Genomic DNA, 10,886 nt, shown 5'->3' with positions numbered 1-10,886 from the left:
ATCTTTTCTTTGATAATTTAATCTATATTAAATGTGAATTAGTATACATTTAACATGATGCTGTGATTGCTTTCATCTATTTCATGTTTGTTGAGTGTAAGAAATGAAAATGTTCTAGAGTAATTTTTTAAGTTTTACCTTAATAAGATTAATTTCAGTCAACATTCTTAGGTGTTCAGTGTAAACATTTTAATCCTGATGTACTGTAAGTAAAATGAATCATTTACTCTGGACATGCTAGTCTCTCAGGCAGATAATTTAGGATGTTCATATAACAATATCTGTTTAAGAGGGTGAAAACATTCACCTTCTTAGCTGCTGGTACCTCTTTTTGAATTGAATATTAGAAAACATCTTTTGGGTGAAAATATCAGAATCATATTCTCCTTTACCTGCAGAGTCTGACTGTAGAAATGTTAATATTTCCATACAATCCTAAATAGATATGATTATTTAATGCTATCAAAATCTGTATTAATGTTTTTGTATGTTAAATATGGTCATTTAAGTTACTAGTTTCAGTTCTAAAATTCTACTATGTCCAATTGTTTCTAATCAATTCTTTTCACAGCACAATAATTATTCTATCAATATTTAATGCTATAGGACAAGCAACTAGGCAGTGGTCAGTTCACCAAAATTGAAATTCCAATTATGTAAGTTTAAAGTGTTATAGAAAGAGACATATTTATACTGGAGTATTTTTACACCTTGAATATCCTCAGTCTTAAGGTTTGAGGCAGATGAAAATTACAGTCAGGAATAGGCACGCGGGGGTTGGGGGAGGTTCCATCACTTCCTGTCTGTGCTACTCCAAGCCCATGTCCAGTGGCTGAGAGTTCAGGGCAGGCAGAGGTGTCCCTCTGAAGTGCCAAGTGGACAGAGGCTTACACACCCAAGTCCCAGGCCTGCTCAGTCACTGGCTGTCATGAACAAAGTTGTAATGGTTACACGGCCCCACTGTGCATTTCGAATCGTCTGTGGCTGCTTTTGCAGCTACGTTGGCGGTGAGGAGAAGATGGGTCACAGACACCATGGCCCCCAAAACCTGAAACAGTCACCACCTGACCCTTTACGGGTAAGGCCGCTGGTGCTATTCCGGCCCCAAGGACCCAGTGGGCTCACTTCCTCCTGTGGTGTTCCCACCCAAGCTGGCACATCCCATCCTGCTCCCCCTCCAACAGGCGGGGACACTGTCATCACCTGTTCCATACAGCGCAGGTTGACAACTCAGCTGTACTGTGACATCACCAAGAAGCTAGAATGTCCTTAGAACTCTGACCCTGAATAGCTTCCCTCCACTGACTGACTACTGAATGCTCTGTGAAATCCTGTGGCTCAGGTGTGTAGCCTTTGTCTGTGGACATGTGGAGAACGTGGCCAGCGGTGGCCCCAGGCAGTCCCGGGAGATGGTCACCCTGCACTTGGAGATGCTTTCGTTAACTCTCTCTCTCATCCCCAAACCCAGCCAAACAACAAAGGAGATGCACGTAACTCAAACTTGAAAGGGATCATGTGCTACTAGCTTGTACTAGGTTTTTTCGGGAAAGGGAAATAAATGTATATATAGATGCAATCTATTTTTGCACTGCTTTCTTACTGTTAGGAAATGATGAGGGCACACCTTGTCAGTGTGATGGGACAAGTAGTGTCGATGTCACAGGCGCTCCGACTCAGAACCACACTCACCGGGAACTCTGGGGGCGTCTGTGAGGCCAAGACGCAGTGTCATCCATCGCAGTCGCTGTCCAGGCCTGGCTTGCAAACCTGTGGCTCTCTTGCAGCAGCTAGGTGAGCTCCCAGATCTTATAGAGCTCCAGATGCTGCTTTTAGTTCCATGATCTCGCCAGAGAGCCTCTTCACACTTTTCTGAAGTCCAGTGATCTACAAGTTCAACGCAGCTAGAGTGTCAGTGTTTCTCACTTCTTTCAAGCTGAACAGAAGAGACTTCAAGTTCCTGCTGTCCTCCAGAGACCTTTCTAGATGCTGCCTTTGGGTAATCCATCTTCTTCCCAGTGTCACCAAATTTTGACACCACCTCACTCATTGTCACGCCAGACTGCTGCTGTAGCTCAGCAAGGTGACTATGCAAAGACTTATTTTCCAGAGTCAGGTAGCGAATTTCTTCATTCAAACTGTCCTGAGTGGCTGTATATTTTTTTCGGGGGAGGAGGGGGGAGGTAGTGGTGGCTGTGTTCCAATAAAGGCTTATTTACAAAACAGGGGGTGGGTTGGATTTGGCATGTGGGCTATAGTTTGCTGCCCTTTGCCCTAAGTGATATAACAACTCCATGGGACAGAGAGGGATGAGGAAACTGGATAGTTAGAACTCTAAAACATGAGCTAATGGTTTGATAAATTTTGATAAACCAGAATGCTTTGAATTAGGAATTAGGAGACCAGCTTCCAGAGACTGCTTGGCCATTAACTTACTACGTGGCCTTAAATAGATCTTTTAACCCCTCTACGACCAGTTTTCTCCACTGGCAACTTGGGTGTTGGATTGGCTGTAAATTCCTGAACACATGACAAAATGTATCTTGCCTGGGCGAGGAACACTTCGTCTCTGTGCAACCACTCCAGTACCTGCCTACCAGGTTGAGGCAAGCTGCCAGGAGCACCACCTCCACGGCGGCCTGCTTCACAAGTGGTGCAGCCGGGTGCAGGTTGGGGCACACCTTGCTCACACCGGGGGGCCTCTGCTCTCGGGCTCCAACAAGCTCCTGCGGGAGCCAGGTCCCCTAGCTCCAGCCCTCCGAACCATTCCTCCTGTGCAAACCCTCTCCTGCAGGCATCCTGGACACTTCTGGTCTGCAGGCGCCGAGAACATCCCGCCAGGCATCCTTCACTTACTGTACTTTTTGGTAGCAAGCAAGGAATTTAACACCTTTCGGGTCGACAAACTCGACTCCTAAGACGGCACTGAGTCCTCAATGTCTATTAAGTCTGGGGGAGAGGCAACGTGCTGCCGGGCTGATCCTGCAGCCTCGACTCTGGACACACACACGCACACACCTGGAGCTGCTCCTCCTCTTCTCAGAGCCCTTCCTCGGGGAGTCCCCGCACTGGGGCTGCCCTGCTTGAGGACTCAACAGGAGCTGCAATTCTTGGGAGTTCTGGAAGCCAGCCTCTTGCTACTTCCGGCTGGAACTCGTGTGCCCAGGAGGGCTGCTTAAGTCCCATGTGCACTCTGCAATGAGGTTCAGGACCACCTCGTCATCCGCGTCCGTGACCCAGCACTTCTTGGCGGATGGGTCAGTGCACTTGGCTCTCGAGTGGCGCGGTCTTTCGACTCTGAAAATGGCTGGGAAACTCTGCTTTGAGGCCAGCGATTCCTCCTCGAAACAAAATGCAGCCGGGATACTTTTTGCTCGCTCCCCCACCACACACACACACGGTGGTCATTTACACCCCGCCCGCCGACCCCCAACCATTCCCGGGAGCCTGCGCACGACGGAGGCGGGAGTCAGACTTGCTCTTCGCTGCCAGGTTCCACCAGAAGTCAAGGAGCGGAGCCGGAACACTTCCACCAACGAGGAGGTGCGTTGGTAGTAGAGGTTGAGGCGTTCCAGAGGGTCAGGTCCTTGATGGCCTCTAGACTAACCAGGCAGTTTCGTGAGAGAGCTACAGATTTTAGACCTGTTAAATTCATCAAAGAATTTCCTAGGTGAGTCATCTTTTCTTGGCATATTTCAGGAATAGGTCATGACCGAAATCAGGTGGTGCGCACCTGCCCGCTCCTGCGCCTCTCAGCAAATATTTTTTAACTTATTGTGATGTTCTAGGCCTCCGTTTGTTATTGAATAGTGATTTTTATTACCAGTTTTTTAAACAAATGTAGCAAATTTATCATACTTGGGGCCAAAGAAATATCATTTAGGTTAATTCTTTTTTACCTTTAACTTCATACTTTACATTTTGGTTTCATATTTTAGTTTGATTCTGTGCCTTTAGAATGATAGGTGATGCATGTAAGTTCAGAGAAATATGTGGAAGTGATTACAAGGATTCAATAAGGAACATTTAGGACAAAATGTGAATTAAGCAGAAATGCTCTTGACAGAAGGGCTTCTGTTGTTTTATTTTTGTCTTGCCTTGTTTTTAAGTGTATTTTTTATTTTGTTTGGGGATGAAAGGGAGGCGATTATTTATATGGGAGAAAGTTAGACCTTTGGGATAGATAAGTAGATATCAAGTTTCAAAAAGTGCTGTGTAGAGGGAGTTCCCTGACTGTCCAGTGGTTAGGACTCTGTGCTTTCATTGCTGAGGGCACAAGTTCAGTGCCTGGTCAGGGAACTAAGATCCCAAAGCCACGTGGCACAGCCAAAAATAAAAATAAAAGTTTCCCCTCAAAAATATTACCATTAAATTACCAAAGGATTTTTTTTAAAAATTGTTGTGTAGAGTTTAGTACTATTAGTTAACTTTGCTTTGAAAATTAGTCTGACAAGCCTTGCTCTTTGGTTGTATAAGTGCACACAAACAAAGTTGGCTTGATGGGGCTGTGTATTCAAAACATGCAGCCACAAATTTATTCTCTGAAAAATCTTACGAGGAGTTACCTATGTTATTCCAGATGACTTACATCCTTTTAAAATACTTGAATTGGGCTTCCCTGGTTGCGCAGTGGTTAAGAATCCACCTGCCAATGCAGGGGACATGGGTTTGAGCCCTGGTCTGGGAAGATCCCACATGCTGCAGAGCAACTAAGCCTGTGTACCACAGCTACTGAGCCTATACTCTAGAGCCCAAGAACCACAACTGTTGAGCCCACGAACCACAACTGTTGAGCCCACGTGCCACAACTACTGAAGCCCGAGTACCTAGAGCCTATGCTCAGCAACAAGAGAAGCCACCGCAATGAGAAGCCCATGCACCACCATGAAGAGTAGCCCCCACTCTCTGCAACCAGGGAAAGCCCACGCACAGCAACAAAGACCCAAAGCAGCCAATAAATAAATAAATAAATAATTTATTTAAAGAAATAATAACAAAATAAAATACTTGAATTATTTCAAGATGTTTAAAGCTAATGTAAGTAAAAACAGCTGAAGGCCATTTGAAATAGTATATTCCAGTTACATACATAGAATCTTAAAGTCTGTTTGTATCTATAACAGTATTAGACCAAGATTTGTTTTCTTCCTCCCCAATGTTACAAACATTCACTTTTGCTTTTATAAACTGTATTACTCTAAAATCAATAGAATTTTGCCTAGTTGGTTAGATGAATGGAACCAATTAAACAATTTTTAAACTGTTAGGCTGAACTCAAAAATGTGTTTTTGTGGAATTTTCATCTACATTTGGAACATTTTTATAGAACCATCAAGGATACGTAATCCTCTAGATTTTTTAGCTTACCAGCCTCTTAAAGTACAATATATCTTGGAGAACAATGGGAGAAAAGAAGATCATTTTTGAATCTTACCCCATATTCTTACTCCCAAGCATTTTGCATGGAGATTCACTGAGCCATTGCTGGAAGACTGTGCACAGCTGCTTGCTGTGACACTATTGCAGACTTTTAGAGAGATTTGTGTAGGAGTGAATGCAGCGGGGAATAAGAGCTGTCACTGTAGCCATAGGCATATACAGTGGGTGTTAGGAACAAAGTGAGTTGTTTATGATGTTGCCCCGCTCTTTGGTGAGACTTGGGGTGTTTTGGGTGTTGAGATGCTCTTACTTCCCATGCAGGTTTTGGGATCATGGTGCAATTCAGTAATGGGATTCAAAACTGCTTCTTTTTATTCTGACCATTGAAGAGAGTCTAAACAGAGGTAACTCTCAACGGTGTTTTTTAAATATCCTTCTGGTTTGTCTTCTGGCTTACTGAGATATCTATTGCCTTTTTAGGTTAAATGAAGGAAATTGAATGGTTTCGCTAATAATTCAACTGGCAGGATGCCCAATTTGTAAATATGAAAATGGCTGTTAGAAATAGTATTCATGTATTTTCAGGGGTAGTCCATAGATTGTAGCGGGTACTTTAACAAACAAAATTCAACATTTTTTTTTCTCTTTTTGCCTTATACACTCGTCTGGTCTTACCTGATTGGTGATATTTTTTTTCTCCTAATCCCAGGCTTCCACCATTTTCTGGTAGAAAAGCAAAGAGATGTGGTAGTAAATGATCATCTTTTGTCAGTATAAGTACAAAACTTATCAACTAGATGTGCCTGGAGTGTATATAAAAGTGTAAATAAAAATTTGTAAATTAGTGTGAATTTTATCTTGCATAGGAGGCTGTGATAGGAGTGTTTTGTTTCTCATTCTCTTTCCTCTGGTAGAAATTTTTATGCCAGGAAATGATCTAGCTCTTTGGCTTGGGATTGAAAATAGCCAGCAGTGCTGACTGCACAGTGGGATAACAGAGGAACTGGAAATAGGGTTTATCGGTTATGTTAATGTCAGTCCTTAATTATATAGACTTTCAGTGCCTGATATGACTTTTTTTATATATAAATTTATTTATTTATTTTATTGGCTGTGTTGGGTCTTTTTTGCTGTGTGTGGGCTTTCTTTTAGTTGCGGTGAGTGGGGGCTACTCTTCATTGTGGTGCACGGGCTCCTCGTTGCCGTGGCTTCTGTTTGCCGTGGCTTCTCTTGTTGAGGAGCATGGGCTCTAGGCGCGTGGGCTTCAGTAGTTGCAGCACATGGGCTCAATAGTTGTGGCTCACGGGCTCTAAAGCGCAGGCTCAATAGTTGTGGCGCATGGGCTGAGTTGCTCAGCGGCATGTGGGATCTTCCTGGAGCAGGGCTCGAACCCGTGTCCCCTGCATTGGCAGGCGGATTCTCAACCACTGTGCCACCTAGGAAGCCCCTGACTTTTATTCTTTAGTTGGCCATCAGGTTTTGTGAGGTTAGATTCTTGGAAGCAGTCAGTTAATACACTGTAATATTTTTTGAACTATTAAATTTTTTATTGTGGTAAAAATCACATAATATAAAACATACTGTTTTAACAGTATTTAACTGTACAGTTCAGTGGCACTGAGTACATTCACGTTGTTGTAGAACTCCATTCTTTGATTCTAAGCCAAAAAAAATTAAAAATATAATTGACTGATTGCAAACTGAAATATTGCCCTTTCCCATTTTCAAGGTTATTACTAACCTTTTCCTCAAAAAAGAAGAAAAAGCCCTGAAATTGTATATATTTCAATGTAACTCTAAACCCCATGTATATGAGATATGATAAATAATAGCGCTTAGTCCAATTTAAGCATATCTTAGTTGGCTTCTCTAAATAAAGTTGTTCACTATAGGGTTGTAAAAGATAGAAAAGACATAAGTAATCTTTTAATTACAGCTATTTCTATTTTTGCTCTACTAAAATATTTATCTTAACTTTATTTCTACTTCATAAATATGTGTTAATAAGCCTTCCAGATTTAAAGAAAAGAAAGTTTCCCCAAATAGTCTCAATTAAAAGCTGGAAACCTCCACTTTTAAAATTACACACATTTCTTTTAGATTACACACAAGGCTTCTGTACCATTTTATGAATTCCTTACTTTATAATGTAAACAAGAATACTGTCTAATAGTTTGATTTTCTGCTTTAAATTGCTTTTAGTAAGCATTTTATATTGCATTCCAAAGTAATACAGACTTAGCTTTTAATATTAATCAGTCATTCAGTTGATAGAGAAAGTTAACAAAGTTTTATGCTAGGAGGAAAGTTTTGTTATCAGTAGCAACTTGCACCACTTGACAGAAAGGAAGGCAACTGCTAGTAATTATTACGCACAGAGAAAAAAGAATTAGAAATATATGGTAAAGCAGCTTTATCTTTATTACCACATAGATTTTCTCTGATTTTTCTTCTTTAACCCATTAGATTTTAGAATGTTCTTTGGCTGGGGACATATTAAGACAATATGTTTCATTTGTTTTGTTTTTTGTTTTTTTAAAGAAAACATTCATTATATTGAGCCATTTTTTTCTTTTTTAATTTTCTGTTGCATACCACTTCTGTGATTATAGTGTTATTTTTTGGTTTTGATATCTTTGGACAGAAAATATATCCATTATTTTAAATCAGTTTTTTCTTATCTCTGAAGCTCAGTCTATAAATGTGTCATTCAAAAAGAAATTGCTTGGGTTTTCATTACTTAAATACTTGAAAACTGAAATTAATAACATATAAGATGAATTAGATTTTTCTGAACAGATTTTTTTTTATAGGAAAAATTTTCATTTCCGGGTCATCTGTAGAAAATCTACTGCTAACATCACACTTAATAGTGAAGTACTGAGTAGCTTCTCCCTGAGAAAGAAACAGGGCAAGAATGCCCACTCTTTCTGCCTCCACTCAACATTATACCAATTGTCCTCACCCTTCCAGTAAGGCAAGAAAGAGACATAAATTCATAAAAATGAGAAAGAAAAAGCTAAAACTGTCTCTATTTTCAGATTACTTAATTGCTTGCATAAAAAAATGATAAAGAATATAAAAATAATCTAGAATTAACAAATCCTAGCACAGCCCAAGAAATAAGGTTAATTTGCAAAAATCAGCAAAAATGTTCTGTATCTGCATAAAGTGGTATCAATTTTATGTTGAAGTGTTTGTATCAAGCCCCAAGCCTTATTCTTAGGTGGTTATTATATTCAAATTCACATCCTATTCACATATGAACAGTTATTCTCATATGAACAGTAACACATTATTAATTAGGCTTGAGTTATGAAGTAAATGGACAGGTAAGGAAAATTGGTAGAGATAAGGTAGGTGGGGCCCAGACAGCAGTTGCTTAATGCAGAGACATAGTCTGATGCCACCTCTCAGAAATATTTACAGTATTTTTTTTTCTTTAGAGTTTTGAAAGTACACTTCAAGAAGAGGCCTTCTGATATCTATTGCCAATCCTCATTTACCTACACTGTTACAACCAAACCTGCGAATAGAATTCTACTCTATAGGAGATAAGATATGCTACACTAAAGATCTTAATAAATTGCACTTCATAATTTTCCTTAGTATTCTGAATAGAATGTTTACATCTATCTTACCACACATGCATCACATGGTTCTTTTGTTTTACTGTTCATGGTGTTGTATTTCGTACTCTGTATTTTGGCCCTGTTTACGTGAGGCACTTTTCCAGCTGATTTCTTACTGGGAGAAACCACAGCTACCCTTTGGAGTTTTCTGAACCATTGCTTCCATTCCCTCATCCTGCAAATTGTGGTTCTTTTCTAGAGCTCATGAAAGTCTTAGCTCTTCTGGGAGCCTTGGATTTCAAGGTCAGAGATTTACCCCACTGGCTGAACAGGAAGTGAGGAGATTGTCTCCACCCAGATAGAGTCTGACCCGAATTTACTCCTCACCTGCTGGCAATTTATGCTTGTTCTCCCTGACCTTCCATTCTCCTGAGTTTTCTGTTTATCTAGAAACAACTCCCTTGGCCTAACCTATTAGACACCAGATGGACTCAGGACTATGTGCTTCAATCAAAAGAGGCATTCAATAAATATTTGCTGAATACAGCGTATTCAACAAATTATCTTAGAAGTTCCAACTTCTTACCCCGATGGAGATTCTAACACTTGAGAAGTAACTGCTGCTAGGAAATTTTTGAAAGCAAAGAAGAAACCAAATCCTATAGTAAATTTTAAATGTTTAATATTTAATAATATTTCTTATCCAGGTGCTGTACTGTACAATAATGGCATAGTCCCCCCCACCACTAGGAATAGGTGGGAAAGCCAAGATGACTTGATTTTCTCAGTTCTCTTTTTAGCCTTATAGTTTTATGATTATATAATATTCACCATTTCAATTTAGCTTACATTATCACCTCTTTCAATTCTAATCATGCATAAACATATTTCAAGGTGTACCACTGAATGTAGGACAAATTTTAATATACTATTTTGAGGTGTATACACACACACACACACACACACACACACACGTACACACACTTGACATTGCATTGTATTTCTCTACTTTCAAATTCTCTGATATTAACATTACTTTCTTTTTCCTGGTTAGGGACTGTTTGGTTACTATCAGCAGAACTCAGTGCATTAAGTTTAAGCAAAAGAAAAAGATGCAAGAGTGTTTCATAAAACTCAATGGTAGGAAACACAGTCCGGTCTCAAAAAGAACTGGAACCAGGGACTGAAAGTCAGTAAATGAGGTTATTTGTTTCCTCTCTTTTGTTGTTGCAGGGTGGTAGAATGAAAAGGGGAAAAAAGGAGGGGAATTGAGAAAAATAAATAGAAAATTCCTTTTTGTATCAGCTAAATGTTTATCCCCTAAACCAGGGTTTCTCAACCTCAGCACCATTGACACTTTGAGCTCAGTAATCCTGTGTTATGGGAGCTGTCCTGTGCATTGCAGGATGTTTACCAGCATCCTGGAGCTTTACACTGGATGCCAGTAGCATCTTCACTCATCCCTTCCTCCCCACCCATGTGGCAACCAAAACTGTCTCCAAACACTACCAAATGTCCCATTGGAGGAAACTTGTCCCTGCTTAAGAACCACTGCTCTAAACATACCCTAATAGCACTTTTAAATAAATTGTAAATAATTTAAATATAACCGTATATATGTATATATATAAGCATGCATGTATGCATTAGAATTATCTCAGAGAACACTAGGCCACTAGATCTTAATTACCTAAACCAGTAGTTCTCAAAATTTTCCCTCAAATTATATGTTATTTATTTGTTTATTTGTTTATATTCCCATCTCTCCCTTCCACAATTAGATCCTCAAATCCCTGTGTCCCATAGTAAATCATAAAAAGAGACTCCATTACAACTAATAAACAGCTGGACTATCACCATGACTATTGTTTTGATCAATTCTAATGTGAAAATAAAAGAAATCGTGTATAAAGTAAGCACACAATATTTTAACTAGTT

General features: G+C 40.0%; 1 pseudogene; it reads right to left on the bottom strand.

Annotated features, from left to right (window-relative positions):
- Positions 1-2,930: 2,930 nt before the first annotated feature.
- LOC130848469 (centrosomal protein of 72 kDa-like) lies at positions 2,931-10,399 on the bottom strand (annotated as a pseudogene).
- Positions 10,400-10,886: the final 487 nt, after the last annotated feature.

This window comes from Hippopotamus amphibius, chromosome 3, assembly GCF_030028045.1.
Source record: "Hippopotamus amphibius kiboko isolate mHipAmp2 chromosome 3, mHipAmp2.hap2, whole genome shotgun sequence".
Lineage (NCBI taxonomy): Eukaryota > Metazoa > Chordata > Mammalia > Artiodactyla > Hippopotamidae > Hippopotamus > Hippopotamus amphibius.
Note: the sequence above shows the minus strand (reverse complement) of the source record. Positions and strands in the feature narration are given on the sequence as shown.